Source organism: Hordeum vulgare, chromosome 6H (genome assembly GCF_904849725.1).
Source record: "Hordeum vulgare subsp. vulgare chromosome 6H, MorexV3_pseudomolecules_assembly, whole genome shotgun sequence".
NCBI lineage: Eukaryota > Viridiplantae > Streptophyta > Magnoliopsida > Poales > Poaceae > Hordeum > Hordeum vulgare.
In genome coordinates, this window is record NC_058523.1 from 124,646,849 (window position 1) to 124,670,949 (window position 24,101).

Genomic DNA, 24,101 nt, shown 5'->3' on the forward strand with positions numbered 1-24,101 from the left:
CACCTGGGGGCGAGACGGCTAATTCTCTGGCCGGCCAGGAAGAACCTGTCGGTTAGAGGCAAGACGGCTACCTCCCCGTGGCCACCTAAGCCAAGCCATCCGGCTAGGGTCGAGGCGGTCGTGCCCAGGCTGGCTAGTCAAGCGACTAGCCGGCTAGAGAGCACAAGTCACATCATGACGTAGGTCATGACGAGACCCTACGGATAAAGGTGGCTATGCGTCAGGAAAGGTACTGGATCGGGGTCCACGGCAGGTACAAGCGTCGGCGGCCACGCCGCTGACCACCTCCGTCTCCGATCCATCACCCTGCATAGTGTCGCCCATCAAACTCCCACTCCATTACTGCACTCGACGTGGGAACACTGGTGACAGCCGTACTGCCTACCCATGACGATCCTCGCTGGACGACGCCGGATGTACCACATGTGTCCGGCGTCAACCTTACGCGAGAGCCTTATTGGCTAGTGATACGTCTCAAACGTATCTATAATTTTTTATGGTCTCATGCTGTTATCTTGTCAACTTTGGATATTTATGTACCTTTTATATCTTTTTGGGGACTAACTTATTAATTTTGTGTTTTTGACTCTTTTCAGATCTTATTTTGGAACGGAGTCCAAACGGAATAAAATCCCCGGAATAATTTTTTCCAGAACAGAAGAAGATCGGGGGACTTGAGGGCCAAGGCATGAGCACCATAGGGGGCCCACAAGCACTGTAGCCGCCACAAGGGGGCCGGCGGCTACCAGACTTGTGGCCCCCCTAGAGCTCCCCTGCCCTAGCTCTTTCGCCTATATATTCCCTAAAATCCCAAAAAAATCAGGGCATCCACGAAAACACTTTTGCGCCGCCGCAAGCTTCCATTTCCGCGAGATCTCATCTGGAGACCCTTCCCGGTGCCCTGCTGGAGGGGACTTTGGAGTTGGAGGGCTTCTACATCAACATCATCGCCTCTCCAGTGACTCGTGATGGCTTCTTCTCTCTCTTGGATGTTGAATACAAAGTTCTCCATGATCTTCATGGAGATCTATCCGACGTAATCCTTTTTAGCGGTGTATTTGTCGAGATCCGATGAATTGTGGATTTGTGATCAGATTATCAATGAATTATATTTGAGTCTTTGTTGATTTCTTATATGCATGATTTGATATCCTTGTAAGTCTCTCCGAGTCTTGGGTTTTGTTTGGCCAACTAGATCTATGATTATTGCAATGGGAGAAGTGCTTGGTTTTGGGTTTATACCGTGTGGCGACCTTTCCCACTGACAGAAGGGGGCAGCAAGGCACACATCATGTTGTTGCCATCAAGGGTAACAAGATGGGCTTTTATCATAGAGATGAGATTGTCCATCTACATCATGTTAACTTGCTTAAGGCGTTACTCTGTTCTTATGAACTTAGTACACTAGATGCACGCTGGATAGCGGTCAATGTGTGGAGTAATAGTAGTAGATGCAGAAAGTATCGGTCTACTTGTTTTGGACGTGATGCCTATAGATATAATCATTGCCATAGATAACGTCACGACTTTGTGCAGGTCTATCAATTGCTCGACAGTAATTCGTTCACCCACCATCTACTTGCTTTCATGAGAGAAGCCACTAGTGAACACTACGGCCTACCGGTCTATTCACAACTATTGTCTCCACTTTCACTTTTACTTTGCTTTGTTTACTTTTTTCTTTCAGGTCTCACTTTACAAACAATCTATAAGGGATTGACAACCCCTTCATAGCGTTGGGTGCAAGCTCTTTGTGTTTGTGCACGTACTTTTGACTTGACGCAATCCTCCCATTGAATCGATACCTTGGTTCTCAAAACTGAGGGAAATACTTACCGCCGCTGTGCTACATCACCCTCTCCGCTTCGAGGGAACACCAACGCAAGGCTCCAAGTCCACAAGGGAATCCTTTGCATATTTTCCAAGGAAGTCCCTAAAGGCGTAGCCCGTAGCAGAAGGATTCCTGGCGCCGTTGCCAGGGAGGATCGCTTGAATAGTCTCCCGTCAACACGCTTATTTCTAGCGCCGTTGGAAGGACTTTTGTTGCTGTAGCAGAAGTATTTCTGGCGCAGTTGCCGGGAAGAGAGATCAAGTCAAGATCTATCCAAGTAGGTGTCACAAACTCTTCTCTTGCATTTACCTTTTTTGCCAGTTGCCTCTCGTTTTCATCTCCCCCACTTCACATTTGCCGTTTTCATTTGCCTTTCTCCTTTGCCATTTTCATTTGCCTTTCTCCTTTGTCACTTTCTTTTGCCCTTCTCCTTTGCCGTTTTCTTTTGCCTTTTACCATTTTCCTTTGCCAGTTTTCTTGCTTTCTTGTGTCCTTGTTGGTTTGTTGAGGTCATCATGGCTGAAAACACCAAACTTTGCGACTTTTCGAGTACTAATAATAATGATTTTATTAGTACTCCGATTGCTCCCGCCACTAGTGCGGAATAGTATAAAATCAACGCTGCCTTGCTGAATCTTGTTATGAAAGAGAAATTCTCTAGCCTTCCTAGTGAAGATGCCGCATCCCATCTCAATACCTTCATTGAACTTTGCAATATGCAAAAGAAAAGAGATGTGGATAATGACGTTGTTAAGTTGAAGCTTTTTCCTTTCTTTTGCGAGATCGCGCAAAAACTTGCTTTTCTTCTTTGCCTAAAAATAGTATCGATTCTTGGGATAAGTGCAAAGATGCTTACATATCCATGTATTTTCCGCCGGCTAAGATTATCTCTCTATGTAATGATATCATGAATTTCAAGCAACTTGATCATGAATACGTTGCACAATCCTGGGAGATGATGAAGTTAATGATTAGAAATTGTCCCGCTCATGGCTTGAGTTTGTGGATGATTATACAAATCTTTTACGCTGGTTTGAATTTTGCTTCTCGCAATATCTTGGACTCTGCCTCAGGTGGAACATTCATGGAAATCACTATAGGAGACGCTACAAAACTCCTAGACAATATCATGACCAACTACTCTCAGTGGCACACTGAAAGGTCACCTCCTAGCAAAAAGGTACACGCTATAGAAGAAATTAACTCGCTTAGTGCTAAGATGGACGAGTTGATGAATTTGGTTGCTAGTAGAAATGCTCCTTTAGATCCTAATGACATGCCACTATCTTCCTTGATTGAGAGTAGCAACGCTAGTTTGGACGTTAATTATGTTGGTAGGAACAATTTTGGCAACAACAATGATTTTAGAGGAAACTATGTTCCTAGGCCTTTTCCTAGTAACTCCTCTAACAATTATGGCAATTCCTACAACAACACTTATGGAAATCACAACAAATTACCCTCTGATTTAGAGAGTAGTATCCAAGAGTTCATCAACTCTCAAAAGATTTTCAATGCGTCCATAGAGGAAAAACTACTCAAAATATACGATTTGGCTAAGAGCGTTGATAGGATGTCTTCTGATATTGATGCTTTGAAAGTTAGATGTGCTCCTCCCAAGGTCAACTTGGATGAAACTTTAAAAGCTATGCGTGTCTCCATGAGTGAGAGCAAAGAAAGAACCGCCCAAATTCGTGCTAGGCATGAATGGTTTAAAAGGGTGCGTTCTAGTGATGCAAATCACGGAGATCTTAAACTGCTTGGTGTGACTCCTCTTGAATCTTTGTTTTCGCATGTCAAACCTATTGATGAAGGGGCTGGATATGAATCCACTTTGGTTGAAAAACGCCCCAATGATTCAGAGTCCACCTATCTTGATGATAAAGGTGTGGAGAGTGGAGTAGAAGAAATCAAAATATTGGGTAGTAATTGAACTCCCACTATGGATTTCAAGGAATTCAATTATGATAGTTGCTCCTTGTTTGAATGCATTTCTTCAAACAAAGCAAAGCCTCCACATGCTTATAGCCAAAGCAAAGCCTTTACCGCTCATATCGTAGATGCTATGATGAAATCTCTTGAAGAGAAGCTCGAATTAGAAGTCTCTATACCTAGAAAACTTCATGATGAGTTGGAACCTACTATCAAAATCAAAATCAAAAACTATGAAGGCAATGCTTTTTGTGATTTGGGTGCTAGTGTTTCCGCGATTCCAAAGTATTTATGTGATATTGTTGGTTTTCATGAGATTGAAGAGTGTTCTCTTAATTTGCATCTGGCGGATTCTACTGTCAAGAAACCCATGGGAAGGATCGATGATGTTCTTATTGTTGAAAATAAGAACTATGTACCCGTGGATTTCATTGTACTTGACATAGATTGCAATCCTTCATGTCCCATTATTCTTGGTAGACCTTTCCTAAGGACTATTGGTGCAATCATCGATATGAAGGAAGGGAATATTAGATTTCAATTTCCTCTAAAGAAGGGCACGGAGCACTTTCCTAGAAAGAAAATAAGATTGCCTTATGAATCTATGATGATGGCTACTTATGGTTTGAGCACCAAAGATGACTATACGTGATTCCACCACCTTTTGCCTAGCTAAGGGGGTTAAACAATAGCGCTTGTTGGGAGGCAACCCAACGAATCTATCCTTTTTATTTCTGTTTTGAGTTTTCCACACTTTCACAATTCTGTTATGATTGTGTTTTTTGTGTTTCTTTTTGCGTTTGTGCCAAGTAAAACCGTTATGATTAGTCTTGGGGATGATCGTTTGGTCATGATGGAAAAGACAGTTACTTTCTGCTCATGAAAAGAATTTTAATTTTTTTTATGTAAGAGCTTTTGAGTTGATTCATTTTGCTTCCGATGGCTACGCAAATTATTCAGACTGTCGTAATTTTTCAGAATTTGTGAAGTACCAGAAGTATAAGAAGTATACAGATTGCTACAGACTAGTCTGCTATTAACAGATTCTGTTTTTGTTGAGTTGGTTGCTTATTTTGATGAAACTATGGATAGTATCGGGGGGTATTTGCCATGGAAGATTGAAAATAAAGTTACCCAACATCAACATAAGTAGAATTTAAGTTTTCTACAGTACCTAAGGAAGTGGTGGTTTGCTTTCTTATACTAATGATATCACGAGTTTCTGTTTAAGTTTCGTGTTGTGAAGTTTTCAAGTTTTGGGTGAAGTTCTTATGGACAAAGAGATAAAGAGTGGCAAGAGCTCAAGCTTGGGGATGCCGAAGGCACCCCAAGTTGATTCGAGGATGCGGTAAAAGCCTAAGCTTGGGGATGCCCCGGGAAGGCATCCCCTCTTTCGTCTTCAATCTGTGGGTAACGTTACTTGGGGCTATATTTTTATTCACCACATGTTATGTGTTTTGCTTGGAGCATCTTGTATCATAGGAGTCTTTTATTTTTGTTGTGTCACAATCTTCCTTGCTGCACACCCAGAGAGAGAGACATGAACTCACAGTGATTTTGTCGAGCTTCACTGATGTCCTTTGGTTAGACAATTCAGCTCACATGTGCTTCACTTATATCTTTTGAGCTAGTTGATTTTGCTCTATGTGCTTCACTTATATCTTTTAGAGCACGGAAGCGCGTGGCTTGGTAGTTTATCTATGCTATGATAGTAGTCTCAAAAGGGGTATTATCCAAAGGGATATGAAAGATTCCACATTCATGTGCATTGAATAGTTAGAGAAGTTTGATTCATCTCAATTAGTTTTGAGTTGTGGTTGTGGTAATATTGAAGTTATATTAGTATCGTGTTGAGGATCTAGAAATACTTGTGTTGAAGTTAGTGATTCCCGTAGCATGCACGTATGGTGAACTGCTATGTGATGAAGTCTGAGCATGATTAGTATATTGATTGTCATCCTTTGTGTGGCGGTCGGGATCGCGTGATGGTTTATACCTAATAACCCTTCCCGTAGGAGTATGCGTTGAATGCTTTGTTTCGATTACTACTAAAACATTTGCAACAAGTATATGAGTTCTTCATGACTAATGTTGAGTCCATGGTTTAGATGCACTTTCACCTTCCACCATCACTATCTTCTTTAGTGCCGTGCAACTTTCACCGGTGCACAAAACCCACCATATAGCCTCCCTCAAAACAGCCACCATACCTACCTACTATGGCTTCTTCAAAGCTATTCCGAGATATATTGCCATGAAACTACCACCATTACATGTGCCACCACTTCTACATTGCCATTGTATGATTGTAAGATAGCTAGCATGATGTTTTCCATTGATGTCTATGCCATGCTAGATCATTGTCAAGGTACTCTACCGAAGGCATTCCATATAGAGTCATCATTGCTCTAAGTTTTGAGTTGTAAGTGTGATGATCATCATTGATGGAGCATTGTCGCATGTGAGGAAATAAAGGAGTCCAAAGATGCCCACCAAAAAAAAGAGGCCAAAGAACCCACACACAAAAAATAATGAGAGAAAAAGAGAGAAGGGACAATGCTACTATCCTTCCACACTTGTGCTTATTAAGCACCATGATCTTCATGATTGAGAGTCTCTCGCTTTGTCACCACCATATAGCTAATGGGAATTTTTCATTATATAACTTGGCTTGTATATTCCAATGATAGGCTTCCTCAAAATTGCCTTAGGTCTTCGTGAGCAAGCAAGTTGGATGCAGACCCACTAGTTTTCTTTAAGAGCTTTCACATACTCTTCGCTCTAGTGCATCATTTGTATGGCAATCCCTACTCATTCACATTGATATCTATTGATGAGCATCTCCATAGCTCATTGATATGCTTAGTTAATGTCATCATCTTCTCCTTGTTTGTCTTGCAACCTCCACCACACTCCATTCCACTTATAGTGCTAAAACCATGGCTCACGCTCATGTATTGCGTGAGAGTTGAAAAGGTTTGAGAAAGTAAAGGTATGAAAACAATTACTTGGCCAATACCGAGGTTGTGCATGATTTAAATTCGTTGTGCAAGGATGATAGAGCATAGACAGACTATATGATTTCGTAGGGATAACTTTCTTTTGGCCTTGTTATTTTGAAAGTTCATGATTACCTTGCTAGTTTGCTTGAAGTATTATTGTCTCCACATCAATAGCAAACTATTGTTTTGAATCTCATGGATCTGAACATTCACGTCACATAAGAGGAGTTACAAAGAACATCTATGCTAGGTAGCAAGAAAGCATCAAAAATTCATTGTTTATCACTTCCCTACTCGAGGACGAGCAGGAGTTCAGCTTGGGGATGCTTGATACGTCTCAAACGTATCTATAATTTTTTATGGTTTCATGTTGTTATCTTGTCAACTTTGGATGTTTTATGTACCTTTTATATCTTTTTTGGGACTAACTTACTAGTTCAGTGCCAAGTGCCAGTTCCTGTTTTTTCTGTGTTTTTGACTCTTTTCATATCTGATTTTTGAACAGAGTCCAAACGGAATAAAATCCCCGAAATAAATTTTTCCAGAACAGAAGAAGATCGGGGGACTTGAGGGAAAGGCAAGAGCGCCACAGGGGGCCCACAAGCCCTGTAGCCGCCACCAGGGGGGACGGCGGCTACCAGGCTTGTGGCCCCCCTGGAGCTCCCCTACCCTAGCTCTTTCACCTATGTATTCCCTAAAATCCCAGAAAAAATCAGGGCATCCACGAAAACACTTTTCCGCCGCCGCAAGCTTCCGTTTCCGTGAGATCTCATCTGGAGACCCTTCCTGGTGCCCTGCCGGAGGGGACTTTGGAGTTGGAGGGCTTCTACATCAACATCATCTCCTCTCCAATGACTCATGAGTAGTTCACTTCAGACTTACGGGTCCATAGTTAGTAGCTGGATGGCTTCTTCTCTCTCTTGGATCTTCAATACAAAGTTCTCCATGATCTTCATGGAGATCTATCCGATGTAGTCCTCTTTGGTGGTATGTTTGTCGAGATCCGATGAATTGTGGATTTGTGATCAGATTATCTATGAATTATATTTGAGTCTTTGCTGATTTCTTATATGCATGATTTTATATCCTTGTAAGTCTCTCCAAGTCTTGGGTTTTGTTTGGCCAACTAGATCTATGATTCTTGCAATGGGAGAAGTTCTTGGTTTTGGGTTCATACCGTGTGGTGACCTTTCTTAGTGACAGAAGGGGAAGCAAGGCACGCATCGTGTTGTTGCCATCACGGGTAACAAGATGCGCTTTTATCATAGATATGAGATTGTCCATCTACATCATGTCATCTTGCTTAAGGCATTACTCTGTTCTTATGAACTTAATACACTAGATGCATGCTGGATAGCGGTCAATGTGTGGAGTAATAGTAGTAGATGCAGAAAGTATCGGTCTACTTGTTTTGGACGTGATGCCTATAGATATAATCATTGCCATAGATAACGTCACGACTTTGCGCAGTTCTATCAATTCCTCGACAGTAATTCGTTCACCCACCGTCTACTTGCTTTCATGAGAGAAGCCACTAGTGAACACTACGGCCCCCGGGTCTATTCACAACTATCGTCTCCACTTTCACTTTTACTTTGCTTTGTTTACTTTTTGCTTTCAGGCTCACTTTGCAAACAATCTATAAGGGATTGACAACCCCTTCACAGCGTTGGGTGCAAGCTCTTTGTGTTTGTGCAGGTACTTGTGACTTGACGCGATCCTCCCACTGGATCGATACCTTGGTTCTCAAAACTGAGGGAAATACTTACCGCCGCTGTGCTACATCACCCTTTCCGCTTCGTGGGAACACCAACGCAAGTCTCCAAGGCCACGGGGGAATCCTTTGTATATTTGCCAAGGAAGTCCCTAAAGGCGTAGCCCGTAGCTGAAGGATTACTGGCGCCGTTGCCGGGGAGGATCGCTTGAATAGTCTCCCGTCAACACGCTTATTTCTGGCGCCGTTGGAAGGACTTTTGTTGCCGTAGCAGCTAGCCGGCGGGTACCATAGCCAAACGGGATCTCGCAGCCGGCGGGCCCCATCAGCGACAAGACAAGACCCCGTGGGCCCCCTAGCCAGCCGGCGAGGCTGCCAGCCGGGCCCCACTCTTATACCTTTTATCCATATTGTAGGTCGGTGGGTTCATCTATAAAACCCACCGCCCCCCTCCATGTAGAGGGTCGGTCAACTCAGCACACAAACACCACATAGGAGAGGCAGACGCGAGCCAGTAGCTCCTTCTTCCTCCTCCGGAATACAGCTCCACGAGCAGTTTGTAGTCCCATTCATACATCATACACTTCGGCAGGATTAGGGGTGTTATCTCTATGCAGAGCCCTGAACCTGGGTACATCGTGCGTTCCATGCTTGTACCATCCTCATTCCCAGCGCCATCTGGTGCCACTTTGGTTCCCACCATCTTTAGCCTACCAATGGCTTATGTTGTGAGTAAACATTGACATTTGGCGCCCACCATGGGGTTGTCCGTGGCATCGGCTGGCTTCACACGCTTGGCGGGGCCCTACTCTTACACCGCCGAATGCATCACGTCCGGACCAATCTGCATGCTCGTGGAGCCTACTTTCGATGAGGCTTCACCAATGATGATCGACGTCCCAGTCCGTCATGCGGATTCGAACGGGGAGTCCGACGATGAGTCACTCCCCAGCGTTGTCGTCGCTGCTATGGAGAACCTCAACATTCTCTTTGGCAAATTGCGTCTCGACGATGGTCCTCGCTACCTGGCGAGGATTTCGATGTCGAGGCGTTATGCGGTAGCTTCAATAGGCTCTCTATCGCTGAGACGCCTACGTTCGACGTGTACCCAAGGAACGTACTCGTCTTTAACAGTCCTCCATTGTCTGCCGGGTTCTTTACCCCGTATCACGTCGCCGCCCTCTCCAGTGTTGTGGAGGTGATGGTTATCGGTGCCGGCACCACCAAGGCTCATGGCAAGGCGTTAGCAGACGCTGGTGAGCCTGCTGCTGTCTCCGCCGATACGCTTCAGGTCGCTCTTACCGGCTTCAAGTCACCCATCGCCACCTCCACGAACCCGACCGACGCTCGGGCCTCACTGGAGGAAGCTCCCACGCAGATCTTGGAGGAGGGCATCGCCATTGCCGCAGCTAAACGCCGGATGGAGGCCACACAGCACGAGTATAACTCCGCCTACGGCCTCACTCCGGTCCCCGAGGGCCCTAGCCGGATTGGCATGGTTCGCGGCCGCGGCCGTGTCATTGCCGAGATCCTAGCCGGCAAGCAGCCCATCTACGAGACTCCTGCGGCCAACTTACACGCGGCCCAGGCGGCCATGGCAGAAATGCCAGGTTTGGAGGGCGAGGAGCGCGTCCTTCAGGAGAAGCGGGTCAAGGATCTCCTTGATGCCGCCAACGAGCAGTAGACACGCCTTGACCCTAGTCAAGCTGACTCGGAGTCTCCGGGACCCAATCCCGGAGCGCGCCATAATACCAACGGTCATCATCAAGCCAAGGGATCTTCCTTGCATCGCACTTCCGGCCGGAAGGGAGAGGGCAGCCACGACAGGCGTTCTCAGCGCCAGAGCAAGCCAACTTTGACCCGGCATCGCGGGGTTGATGAGAGTGATTCGGTGTACGAGGTTCCTCGTCCGAGGAGGACCCATGAGGCCGGCTCACAAGGCACCCTTCCGATCACGGCTTAGATCGGCGCTCGCATCCCGCATGGCGACGGCGACGCTCGCAAGCGTCTCAACGCCCTGGCGTAGTCAGCTCTTGTGGAGGAAGACGGTCCCATCGGTCCGGCATGCTTCGGCCCCCGGATCCGAGGGGAGCCGTTTCCCCGAGGCTTCACTCTTCCTTGGGACACCCCAAGTACAACAGCACAGCCAAGCCAGAAGACTGGCTGATCGATTACACCACAGTCGTCGGCATTGCCTAGGGCAACAAGCGCGTAGCCGTCCGCTACGTGTCACTCATGCTGGCCGGATCCGCTAGGACATAGGTTAACAACCTTCCAGCCGGCAGCGTCAACTCCTGGGTTGACTTCGAGGAGGCGTTCGTCCGCAACTTCACTGGCACCTACAAGCGTCCTGGACGGCCTCGCGAGCTGGCCATGTGCGTCCAGAGGCCTGACGAACCCCTTCGAGGGAGTGCATGAGGTACATGCCATCCAGTACTTTATCGACGGTTGCCGAGACAGCACTCTCCTCAAGCACAAGCTCATGTGCTCCGAGCCCACCTGTCCAGCGGTGCTCATGGCCAAGGCAGACAAGTACGCCACGACCAACTCCGCGATGCGGGTCAAGGCGACCGCCTCGAACAAAGTTGTCCCCACGCTGACTACTCCCAAGCCGGCTGGCATGAATCGAGGCGGCCAGAACAACAACAAGCGCAAGGCGGATCAACTTGATTCACGCTCCAACAACAAGCTGGTAGCCAATGTGGAGGGAGAGGCGCCGGCTACTCAGGCCGGCTCTCAACGGAGGCGGACCGGCAAGAATGATTGGCAGCCCAAGCTCGGGTTCGAGCGGATGCTAGACGCGCCCTACAAGATGCACTCTGGGGCGAAGCCCTCTACCCAAACCCTTCGACCGTGCAGCTTTGCACGATGACTGTCGCAAGGGGAGGGTCTGCCGGCTGCCCCAGGTGCAACTACAACGCCTCATGCTCCGGCTCCGACTCCGCCGCTGCCGCCTGACAACGACGGCCGTCTCCACGACAACTACACCCATCAAGATGGAGCATTCGTGGTCTTCACCAGTGAAGGCAACGACAAGCACAACCAGTGCCAACATCGGCGCGAGGTGAATGCCACGGTCCCCCCGGTTCCCCAATACATGCATTGGTCTGAAAAAGCCCATCACATGGAGCCGGGTTGACCATCCTGCGGTTATGCCAAACCCTGGCTCATACGCTCTCGTCCTCAACCCCACTTTCGCCTCTCAAAGGCTCACCAGCCGATTCTCCCGGGTGTTCAATACTGGAATCCAGTTCTTTGCCATCTGCTGGGTGATGGCAAAGAACCTCTTTGCCGTCATTTGACAGCAAGCAGACGGCAAAGGGTTGACTGATGGCAAACATACTATTTTCCATGTGTTAGCCCTTTGGCATCTGCCAGCGGACGGCAAAAAGACCTAGGGCAGATGGCAAAGAGGACGGGTGGGTCCCATGCCTGCCGTGTTCGACGGAAGGCAAACTTTGCCATCCGGGGGCCTTTGCCGTCCGCCATGGGGCCCTTTGCCGTCGGGGGCGGACGACAAAGGGGCCGACCCTATAACGGCCGACCGTCAACTCACCTCGCTCACTGTCCCTCTCTCGCACCCACTGTCTCTCTCCCCTCACCTCACTCGCCCCCGCCGCCGCCCCACCTCGCTCCAGCACCACCGGCGGAGCCCCCCTGCTTCCGCCACCTGCGCCGTCCCCGCCCCCTGCCCCCGCCCCCTGCGCCGCCCCCTCCCCTGCCCCCGCCCCCTACTCCGCCCCCGCCCCCTCCTCCCGAGGCCCCTCCTCCCCGGCCCGTCCCCTCCTCCCGTGCCACCCCAGCCCCTCCTCCCCAGGCCCTTCTCTCCGCCGCCCCAGCCCCCACCTCCCCAGCCCCTCCTCCCCAGCCCCCTCCTCCCCGCCGCCGGAGCTCACCCTCCACCACCACCGGCCCGGTCCCCGCCACCTGTGAGTTTTTATTTCCTGTTTTTTTTTAAATTAGATAGTTAATTTGGATAGTTAGTTTATTTTGTTTTTTCTGTTAAATTGGAAGGTTAGTTTTGTTTTCTGTTTTTATGTCAAATTAGATAGTTAATTAGTTTATTATGTAGAAAAAGTAGATAGAAAAGAAAAAATAGATAGAAAAGAAAAAAACTTAGCAGAAAATAAGAGAATAATAAACTAGAAGAAGGAAGAAGAAGAAGAAGAAGAAGAAGAAAGAGGATAGGAGGAGAAAGAGAAAAGAAAGAAGTAGAAGAGGAGGAGGAGGAGGAGGAGGAGGAGAAAAAAGAATAATAGTAATAATAGTAATAAGATGATAAAGAAGAAGAAGAAGAATAAGAAGAAGAGAGAGGTGAATAAGAAAGAAGAGGACCCCGACCCCCAACCCCCCGCCCACTACCCCCGACGCCCGACGCCACCAACCCCCGACGCCTGACGCCACCAACCCCCGATCCTCGACCCACGACCCCCAACGCCACTGACACCCGACTCCCGACCCCCGACGCCTGACACCACAGACCCCCGACCCCCAACCCCCGACTCCCGACCCCCGACTCCACTAACCCCCGACCCCCGACGCCACTAACCCTCGACTCCCGACGCCACTGACCCTCGACCCCCGACCCCAGATGCCCGACGCCTTTGACCCTCGACTCCCGACGCCACTGACCCTCGACCCCCGAAACCCGACCCCCGACCCCCGACCCCCTACCCCGACCCCCGACGCCACTAACCCCCAACCCCGGACCCCCGAAACCTCTGACCCCAACCCCCGACGCTAGTGACCCTCAGCCGCCGACGACACTAACCCTCGACCATCGACGCATTTAACCCGACTCCCGACCACCGACACCTTACACCACCGACCCTCGACGCCACTAAGCCCCGACCCGACACCTCCTCTACTTCCTGTTGAACAAGAAGGTGCTTTTCGGCCTTCTAGAGGCCCACGGGGTCATAGTTTTGTAAATTATGAGTTAGGTCACATATTTTTCTGATTATGTTAATTATAAAAACATCATATTTGTGTTGATCGTGTGAATTTCAATGTGCAGTTGTTTGACGACCTCTATGTGCGTTGGACAAGCTCTGCCCCTGCATTTGTTGGTGAGCACAAATGACTTCTCCTTCTACCCCCTTAATTTTCTCTATCCCGGTCTTCGTGCCGATGAAACTTGCTAGCTATAGGTTTCTTCAATCATGAGTATGCGTGACAAGTATGCGTCTCCCGTTCGAAAGGGCGACATCTATAAATATGCATTTCTTTGCATATTTATAACTGCCATTCTTTCGAATTGTCCAACATTATCCATGGACAGCCCGAGTATGTGTAGATTGGGTTCGTTTTCCCATATGCTATGCTCTGGATCCAATGCAGAATTTTGTCAGTGCCTCCCTGTTGTTCTTCAAGTACACTTCCTCTCTGCTTATTACCAAGACGTGTATCAGGAGAACAGCGGGAAGGTGCTGCCGAAATTCTACGTCGCATCTGGAGCAGAGCATGGGAAAACGAACCCAATCTACACATACTCGGGTGGGATTAGGACCTATCTTTACCTATTAGCGTGTAGGTTGCATGGGCGTAATAAAACTGACAAACTTGATTAGCGTATGAATATAGATGATGAATTATATATTTATTTCTTGTGCGCCCATAGGTATCTAGGCAACATGAGTGATCGTGCTTGCATGTACACTAGTCACCCTAATCAGAAAGACATGACCCATGAATGGTTAACAAAAACCAGGGGGTTTGTGAGTGCCGCATTTGCAAATGGCCAGCAAAAAACATGGTGCCCCTGTCCCAACTGCGACAATTGGAAAAAGCAGACAGAGTTTGAAATGCGTAAACACCTGCAGAAGTGGGGTTATACGCCTAATTATATGGTGTTGACTTTTCATGGTGATTCGTCGTCGCACCGACGAGCATGGTACCGGGATTGAAGACATGGTGCAAGACTTTGATGATGCTCGGGATTCAGACGATGAGATGGAGGAAGCTGCAAAGGCCTTCTATGAAATGTTGGAGTCTTCAAAACATCCTGTCCACGAGCAGACTGAGCTTTGTCAGCTGGATGCCATCGCGCAAGTAATGGTTCTGAAGGCTCAATTCAACCTAGGCAGAGAATGGTACGACGTGATGATGATGATATTTGGACGCTTTCTACCCAAAGGCCATGTACTTCCTGCAAACCTGTACCAGTCAGAGAAAATCCTCCGTGTACTTAAGATGCCCTATGAGAAGATACATGCCTGTGAGAATGGATGTGCCTTATTTAGGCTTGAGTATGCGGCCTTGAACTATTGCCCCATTTGCAATTCTTCCACGTATATTGTTGTAGACAACGGTATGGGTGAGAAGAATCAGACCAAAATTCCCATTAGTGTTCCTCGGTATCTGCCAATCGTACCAAGACTTGAACGCCTTTTCATGGTTGAAGAGACGGCCAGACAGATGACATGGCACAAATTCGGCAAAAGAACCGAACTAGATGCGGATGGGAACAAGATGTTGGTACACACTTCAGATGGTTTTCCGTGGAGGCACTTCGATGCATTACATAAGTATAAATCGGAAGATCGAAGGCAACCTAGAGTTTCCATCAGCACGGATGGGTTGAATGTGTATGGTATGACGACAACACAATACAATTGTTGGCTTGTATTTGTCATTCCACTAAATTTTCCACCCGGAGAGATTATGAAAAGAAAGAACATTTCCCTGACGTTGATAATTCCAGGGCCCAACTATCGGAGTACATGCAGCCTCTTAAGGATGAGTTGCAAGAAGCATGGGATAATGGGATCAAGGCCTACGCCGCGGCTACCAAAACAAATTTCAAAATGCATGTGTGGTACATGTATATACTCGAGGCATGATTATCCGGCGTTTGCGCTATTCGCTGGCTGGTGTGTGCATGGAAGGTTCCCGTGCACCACATGCAAGGCAACTCTTTAGTTCCAAAATGGTCTATTTAATAAAAATAACATATACTTAGCTAATTACCCTCAAAATGACATAATTAGCTCCAAAATGACATATTTAACCCAAGTTAGCTCCGAAACGACATATAGTTAGCTAGGCTTCCACCTAAATGACTTAATTAGCTTAGTTAGCTCCAAAATAACCTATTTAACAAAAAAAATGACATATACTTAGCTAAGTTCTCTCCTAAATGACATAATAAGGCTAACTTAGCTCCAAGATGACATATTCCCCCTAACTTATGTATTAAATGGCCTATAATTAGCTGAGCTAGATCCAAAATGGCTTAATAAGCATAGTTTGCTCCGGAATGACCTATTTTACCCAAGTTAGCTCTGAAATGACCTATAGTTAGCTAGGCTTCCACCTAAATGACATAATTAGCTTAGTTAGCTCCAAAGTGGTCCATTTTATAAAACATGACCTATATTTAGCTAATTATCCTCGAAATGACATAATTAGCTCCAAAAAGGCATTCTTAGCTAATTTAGCCCGAAGAAGGGGACAAGAGGAGAAGAAAGAGGAAAAATGAAAAGAAGGAAGAAGAAGAAGGACAAGAAGAAGGAGAAGGAGGAGAAAAAGGAGAAGGTGCTCCTCCTTCTCCTGCTTCTCCTTATTCTTCCTCCTTCTCCTTCTCCTTCTTCTTTTCTTCTTCTTCTTCTCCTCTTCCTTCTCCTTCTCCTCCTCCTCCTCCTCCTCCTTCTTCTTTTACTTCTTCTTCTCTTCTTGCTTCTTCTCTTTCTCTTCTTCTACGTAGCTTGGACTCATCCAACAAAGACTAAATTGGCTAATTATCCTACAAAAATGACATAATTAGCTTAGTTAGGTGAAAACATCATAAGAACTTTCGTTAGCTCATTAAAATGACCAATTTAGCTAAAAATGAAATAATAAGCTCAAAATGGCATTAGAACCTTGGTTAGCTCATGAACATTATATACTTAGCTTGGCTTCCACCTAAATGATATAATTAGCCAATTTAGCTCCAATATCGCTTAATAAGCATAGTTAGCTCCTAAATGACATATTTAACCCAAGTGTGCTCCGAAACAACCTATAGTTAGCTAGGCTTCCCCCTAAATGACATAATTAGCTTACTTAGCTCGAAAATGACCTATTTAATATAAAATCACCTATAGTTAGCTAAGTTCTCTCCTAAATGACATAATAAGGCTTACGTACCTCCAAGATGACCAATTCCCCCTAACTTAGGTATTAAATGGCCTATAATTAGCTTTGCTAGATCCAAAATGGATTAATAAGCATAGTTTGCTCCGGAATGACATATTTTACCCAAGTAGCTCCAAAATGACCTATAGATTGCTAGGCTTCCACCTAAATGACATAATTAGCTTAATTAGCTCCAAAATGGACTATTTAATAAAACATGACCTATACTTACCTAATTATCCTCAAAATGACATAATTAGCTCCAAAAAGGCATAATTAGCTAATTTAGCCCGAAGAAGGGGACAAGAGGAGAAGAAATAGGAAAAATGAAAAGAAGGAAGAAGAAGAAGAGAAGAAGAAGGAGAAGGAGAAGGAGGAAGAAGGAGAAGAAGGAGAAGGAGGAGAGAAGCTCCTTCTCCTTCTTGTCCTCCTTCTTGTCCTTCTTCTTTTATTCTTCTTCTCCTCTTCCTTCTCCTTCTCCTTCTCCTCCTCCTCCTTCTTGTTCTTCTTTTTCTTCTCCTTCTTCTTCTCTTCTTGCTTCTTCTCTTCTTGCTTCTTCTCTTTCTTCTGCAACATAGGTTATTTTCCCCAACAAAGACATACTTAGCTAATTATCCTCCAAAATGACATAATTATCATAGTTAGGTAAAAACATCATAAGAACGTTGGTTAGCTCATGAAAATGACTAATTTAGCTCCAAAATGACATAATAAGGTAAAAATGGCTTAATAATCATAGTTGGCTACAAAATGACATATGTTATCCAAGTTAGCTCTAGAATGACCTATACTTAGCTAAGTTCTCTCCTAAATGACAAAATAAGGCTATGTAGCTCCAAGATGACCTATTCCACCTAAGTTAGCTATTAAATGGCCTATACTTAGCTAAGTTCTCTCCGAAATAACCTATATATACTTCTTCTTCTACTATTATTCTTCTAACTTTCTTATTTGTCATTTTGCATATTACATTCACTTCACGGGAAGCTTGGATTATATTGATGGAATGCTTGAATATGATTTCTTGTACCATGGCTTCACGGAAGCTTGTATTGAAACTATTGTAGTATATGGATATATATGAAACTTCGTATGCATGTGGATGAAACTGGTGTAATATATGGTTTGGTACGGATCCAACTTGCATAATATCTATGTACTATGGATGAAAGTTATTTTAATATGCTTATGAGTACGGAAACAAATTCATTTTTGTCAAATATATATATATCTCCTGATTATTGTGAAAATTTCTGGATATAATAATAAATAAAATAAAAAGGGGTTGTTTTCATCCGTTGCCGTCTGCCCCCTCATGGCAAAGGGGGGAGGGCAGACAACAAAGAGGGGAGAGAGAGGGGCTGGTTCCCCCATTTGGCGTAGGCCCCCTCATGACAAAGGGGGGAGGGCAGACGGCAAAGAGGGGGAGAGAGAGAGGGGCTGGTTCCCCTCTTTGCTGTCAGCCCCCTCATGGCAAAGGGGGGAGGGCAGACGGCAAAGAGGGGAGAGAGAGGGGCTAGTTTCGCCCTTTGCCGTCAGCCCCCTCATAGAAAAGGGGGGAGGGTAGACGGCAAAGAGAGGAGGCCTGCTGTTAACACTTAATGGGACCATTGTTGGATCTGTCGTCCCATTTAATTTGCATGTCTTCCCCCTCATGGCAAAGATTCTTTATCGTCTGCGTTACAAAAGCACAAGGCAAAGAACCTCTTCACCAGATTTTTTTGCCGTCTTCTGACGGACGACAAAGCTTTTGCCGTCCGTGGTTCCCCCCTTTGCCGTCAGCCATGGCAGACAGCAAAATTATAAATTCCAGTAGTGGTTGGTCGATGGTGGTAGCAGCATCAACATCCTCTACCTTGACACCCTCCTCAAGCTTGGGCTCAACGAGAAGGACGTCCTGCCAACCAGCACTGTCTTCCACAGCATCGTGTCGGGGCAGTCGTGCTCACCGATCAACAAAATCCAGCTGGACCTCCTTTTCGATGACAAGGCTCACTTCTGTCATGAGTCCATATGGTTTGAGGTGGTGGATCTCAGCAGCCCGTACCACACGTTGCTGGGCAGGCTGGCTTTGGCCAAATTCATGGCTATCCCCCACTACGCCTACCTCAAGATGAAGATGCCGAGTCCGAAGGGCATCATCACCATCGCTGGCGACTACAAGTGTGGGGACCCCAACTAGCAAGTCAAGTTCGCCGTGCACAGTGACCCCAAGGATCAATGTTCACTGAACACAAATACTGAATAATAGACTCTTACATCCAAGTACCAAAATTATTACATCAAACGACCAGAAGGTCGGGTTCAATAGCAAGGCCTAACTCCAAATTAAACAGATACATCGACTAGCGGAAACTCGTAAGGGCTAAGCGGTGCCCATACTATCAAGCCTACACCGATAGGCATTCTGACTTGGAAGCGTCCTAGATCGCAGGTTCGTCTCCGACGGCGTACTCATCGCCAAACTCCGGTCCTTATAACCAGTGGCAAGCCAATGAGTACTTTGAATGTACTCGCAAACAGCCCATGAAATAAATATATAGTAAGGAATAACAATAATATGTACCTTTAGTGGAATGCAATGTGGGACATGATCAGGTATATGCAACAAGTTAAAGAATTACTTTTTAAGAACAGGTTATAGATAACAACATATCTGACAAGGGTTGAACACACCGGGTTCACCCTATCTGCCAAGTCATCGGACTTGTCATAACCTCAAGGTTTTAATGAGGGCTAAACCATCCGGGTTTACCCTATATCCCAAGTCACCGAACATGACCATATTATTGTGATTATCATAACAACACCTTTTTATAACCACACACACACACTCTTGGTTTATGCGGAAACATTGGACGTAGTTTAAGCAGCACCACCCAACTGTCCTTGACCGTGGACACGGCTATTCGAATAGTTTACACTCTGCAAAGGTAGTACGCTGGACCCACGAGAAACGGCAAACTTCCGTGTCATCCACTACTGGCGGTATATCACATATACCCGAGGTAAGTACCCGATCATCATCTTTCGCCTGACGATACTAGACAAAGAGGTCCACTCGATTGGTACCCAGCCCACATGTTGTACGTCTTACGAGCACCGAATCTGGACTGTATCAACCATGCAGGGACCAACGGTGTGCCTGGAACTCATAATAATGGCATAGTCGTCCTACGTGGCACGACCCCATCACGGGAGTGACACCGATCACTCCCGCCACTAGTAATGTGGCTCTTTGCTAGTACCGACCAGAGTAGTCAACAAAGCCCCGTCCCATAAAGGGGTATCGTGGTCGTACTGGTAAGGTTGGGGCGGTCGACACATCATAAATCTAATCCCATTTCCGAAACCATACTCACACAAAATCACAGGTGCATCACTTCACCAAAAGTGATCACCAACTCATCATCACCCTCGGGCATTAGTGGCACTCGACGGGGTTTTCATAAAATCTTTATTTAACTCATCATCATGCTTGTGTTAATATGCTCTATCTTTACTTGTCAACATGGCAATGACATGACCCTCACGGGGTAGGGTCAAGCTCAATGCAATGATCTTATAACTTTGCTAATCAACATGAAAGTAGCATGATCCTCATAGATAGTAGGGTCAGCTCATCATGTTTGTGCTCCGAGGAGCCATGTGAATATAATTACTTATCATGCAAGTGCTTCGAAGAAGCCTTCGGTACCATCACATCAATGATGAACCGGCACTGTGATCACATGCAACGGGAAAAGTACTTGCTATTCTAGCATGCATCAATTCATATGCTCAAGTCATGGTCAAAGGGCTGTTTGCCTTGGTCAGCTAGGTATCCGGGGTATTCGAGGTCTTCCACTCCGGATCCTCCGTCACTCGGTAACTCTACCGTCGAGAAAGGAATAAATAAATACTAGCTCTCACTAAAACAGATCAGAAAGTCCCTTTAAAAATGTTGCAAGGCTTGAATAAATTCAGTTTATTATTTTGGAAAATGTTACCTATAGTTTTATTAGCTAGGCATATTTATTTAAAAGCAAACAGAAGTAAATAAGTGCTTTTTAATATCATTTTATTATATCAAAATAGTTTATGTTTTTGATAAATGTCAACTAATACAGAATCAAATACTACTCATTTTTAGAAAATTACTAGTGGAAGAATCATATTTTTCTACTGCCTAAATCTTTTAATAAAAATCATTTAAGTTACTGGATTAAAACAAAAGGAAAAGGGCCAGGGAAACAGATCCAGCCGGCCCAGCCAGCAGGCCTGGCAACCAGGCGCGCGCGGGCAAGGTTCAAACCTGACCTGCGGGCCCCTAGGGTCAGCGTCAGCGGCTGCGCGCGCTGGCTGCCCCAGGACACCGACAGGTGGGCTCCACCTTTTGGGTCCTTCTCCTACCTCCAGCTAGAGAGGTGGAGATGGACGCAGGCGAGGCTTCCATTGTCCTCAGGCCGATCTAGGAACGGGAATGGGTCCCTCGTGCCTCCGCCTACCTGCTCGTGGTCGGGACGTCACCGGAGGTGGTCTGGGTCGCCGGCGACGAGGTGCCCGTGGCGGAAGGGTTTCGGGTTGGTGTTGAACTAGGGGCTAGGGGCACGGGTTCGCTCGGGGAAGTTAGGGGAAATGTTCCTGGTGTCAAGGGGAGTGTAATGGGAGGTCGGGCAGCACAGGAGTCGACGTATAGCCGGAGATCGACCGAAGCTCCGAGGCGGAGGGGCCTCGGTCGATCTCGAGCACCGTGGCTCTGCGAGCTCGACTAGGTGGCTAGGGAGTGTCTACTGGTCGTGCTGAAGCTGCTTGGAGGGTGCTGGGGTGCCAGGGGGACCTATTTATAGGCCAACAACGGTGACCCGACTCGGGAGCGCCGGTGACTCACCGTGGCATGCCTGTGAGCACAGTGAGGTGGTGGTCGGGACGTGGTTTAGGACCTCCTGGTGCAATGGCTGCAGAGGGAAAGCAAGTGGGGTCGAGCCGCAGCGACCGTGCATGCTCGGCCGCGTCGGGCGCGCACGGGCACGCGTCGCGTGAGCCTGGGCACGCCGTGAATGGTTGTCGGGGAAGTGTTTGGACATAACTGGGGAGGTTGGGACCGACCGGAGCGTCGTCCCCTTGCTGGTGGCTCTCTGCAGCGCGCCCAGAGCGCAGTTTTGGCATGCCACGGCATGTTGGCTCGCTCTGGGGCACTTGGGACGTGTCCTTCATGTCCTGAGTGTTGCTGGGAGTGTGCCTAGCCGTTGTGGCTTAGTGGGAGTTGGAGCTGGTCAAGGGAGCAAGGAACACTAGTGTTGCCAGTACTGCCCTGCGGCTTAAATTGGAGTTCTTGTCACTTGTGCTTGGAGTTGGGGAGGGGTTGATTGACTGGGTGCTCAGGGTGTTCTGGTGCTCTATCCCACCAAGTTTGGGGCCTTGACATTGGGTAAAACAGTGGTTAGGAGGGTTTTTACTCTCCTGTCAGTAGGTGTTCGACAGTGACTTGGGGTGCTTCCACCCCACCACTGGAAATGAAGCTTAACAGGTTTGGTCTTGGGGTAAAAACATGGGGTTCCACCAAATCTGAGCTCCATTGAACAAGTTTGGTTTTGTAAACTTGAAAATGTCTCAAAATGACCAGTACTCTCCTTTACAAAGGGAGTGTGGCCAAACAGAGTCTCACAAATCCCATCTTTGGTGTGGAGTCCTCATTTGGGGTGTCAAACACCCGTGCAAAGTTTCAGCTCCATTGGAGAAACTTTGTAATGTAGAGTTGTTCCAACTCTACTCTGGACAGAGAGGGTTTTGGGCTCATTAGGTGCACTTCCCCACCTTGGATCAAGGTGATATTTTAGGTAAGCACCTAATATGGCTTGGGAGGGCTCCTGAAATTTTATGGGATTTTATTGAGATAATTTCCTTTGGAAACATCTGAAAAAGCTAAAACAGACATAAATGGTTATTAGGGTTTTACTCAAATAATATTAATGTAAAATAGGGTATGAAATCTTATATATGGAAAATATATGTCCTTCTGAGCTTCCATGAATTTACTCATAATTTTCTAAGGCAGGAAAGCAATTTTCCTTGTGGGAATATCATTACTGGCCTTAGAAACAGACATAGTTATAAAATAGGAAAATAATATTTTAAATCACCAATTAGTGTTTTTAATGAATGAAAATAATATTTGGATCAGACCACCAACTTTGGTTGGAAGTGCCACTTGGCTTCATGAGCTAGTAGTGTATCCCAACATGATGATGGTGATCTTGATATAAATGAAAAAGGGTTTTTGAAGAGAGCAAAATAATAAGTTTTCATAGGTTTGAGTCATCAAACAAACAAGCATACACTCAAACAAGGGTTCACATTGCACTCACAACATTATTTGAAAAAGTTTTAACAAGCTCTGATTTTTGCAACATAAAATACTTGTGGTGAAAAACAGGGTGTGACAGACCTATCCCTCTTACAAGAATCTCGTCCCCGAGATTCCTGAGCTAAGCGCTAAATAGCTCGGGAAATTCTGATCGGAGATAGTCTTCACGTTCCCATGTGGCTTCTGCTTCGGTATGGTTGCTCCAGTGAACCTTGAAAAACTGGATGGTGCGGCTTCTGGTACAACGTTCGGCTTCATCCAAAATGCGGATCGGTCTCTCGCGGTAGGTAAGATCTGGTTGAAGGTCAATAGCTTGATGATCAATGTCCTTGTAAAGATCGGGACGGTTCGGCACTTGCAAACACTTCCAGAGCTGTGACACGTGGAACACGTTGTGCACACCCGAAAGCTTAGGAGGTAGCTCCAACTGATAAGCTACTTCCCCGCACCTTGCCGTGATCTTGAAGGGTCCAACGAACCTTGGAGCTAGCTTCCCCTTGACGTGGAAACACTTGGTCCCCTTGAGAGGCGTGACTCGCAAGTACACCTGGTCTCCGGGAACAAACTCCACGTTCCTCCGGCGAGGGTCCGCGTAACTCTTCTGCCTTGACTTAGCTGCCTCCAAGTTCTCTTGGACAAGTTGAACGTTGTCCCCTGTTTCCTGCAGTGCTTCTGGTCCAAAGACTAATCCTTCACCGGTTTCGGTCCAATTGAGCGGGGTGCGGCACTTCCACCCATATAACGCTTCGAATGGGGCCATTTGAAGACTGGACTGGTAGCTGTTGTTGTAATAAAACTCAGCAAACGGCAGGCAGTCTTCCCACTTGGCACCATGGGCCAAAACACAAGTGCGGAGCATGTCCTCAAGTATCTGGTTTACCCTCTCGGTCTGTCCGCCCGTTTGCGGGTGGAAAGCCGTACTGAAGGAGAGTTTGGTCCCGAGAGCTTCTTGAAACTTCTTCCAGAATCTTGAGGTGAATTGTGTGCCGTGGTCGGACACGACCTATTTGGGAACTCCATGGAGACTCACCAATCGATGAATGTATAGACTGGCCAGCTGGCTGCCATCATTGGTGGTGTTGATGGGGATGAAATAGGCCACCTTGGTCAAATGATCGACTATGACCCAAATGGAGTTATGACCCTTATTGGACAGGG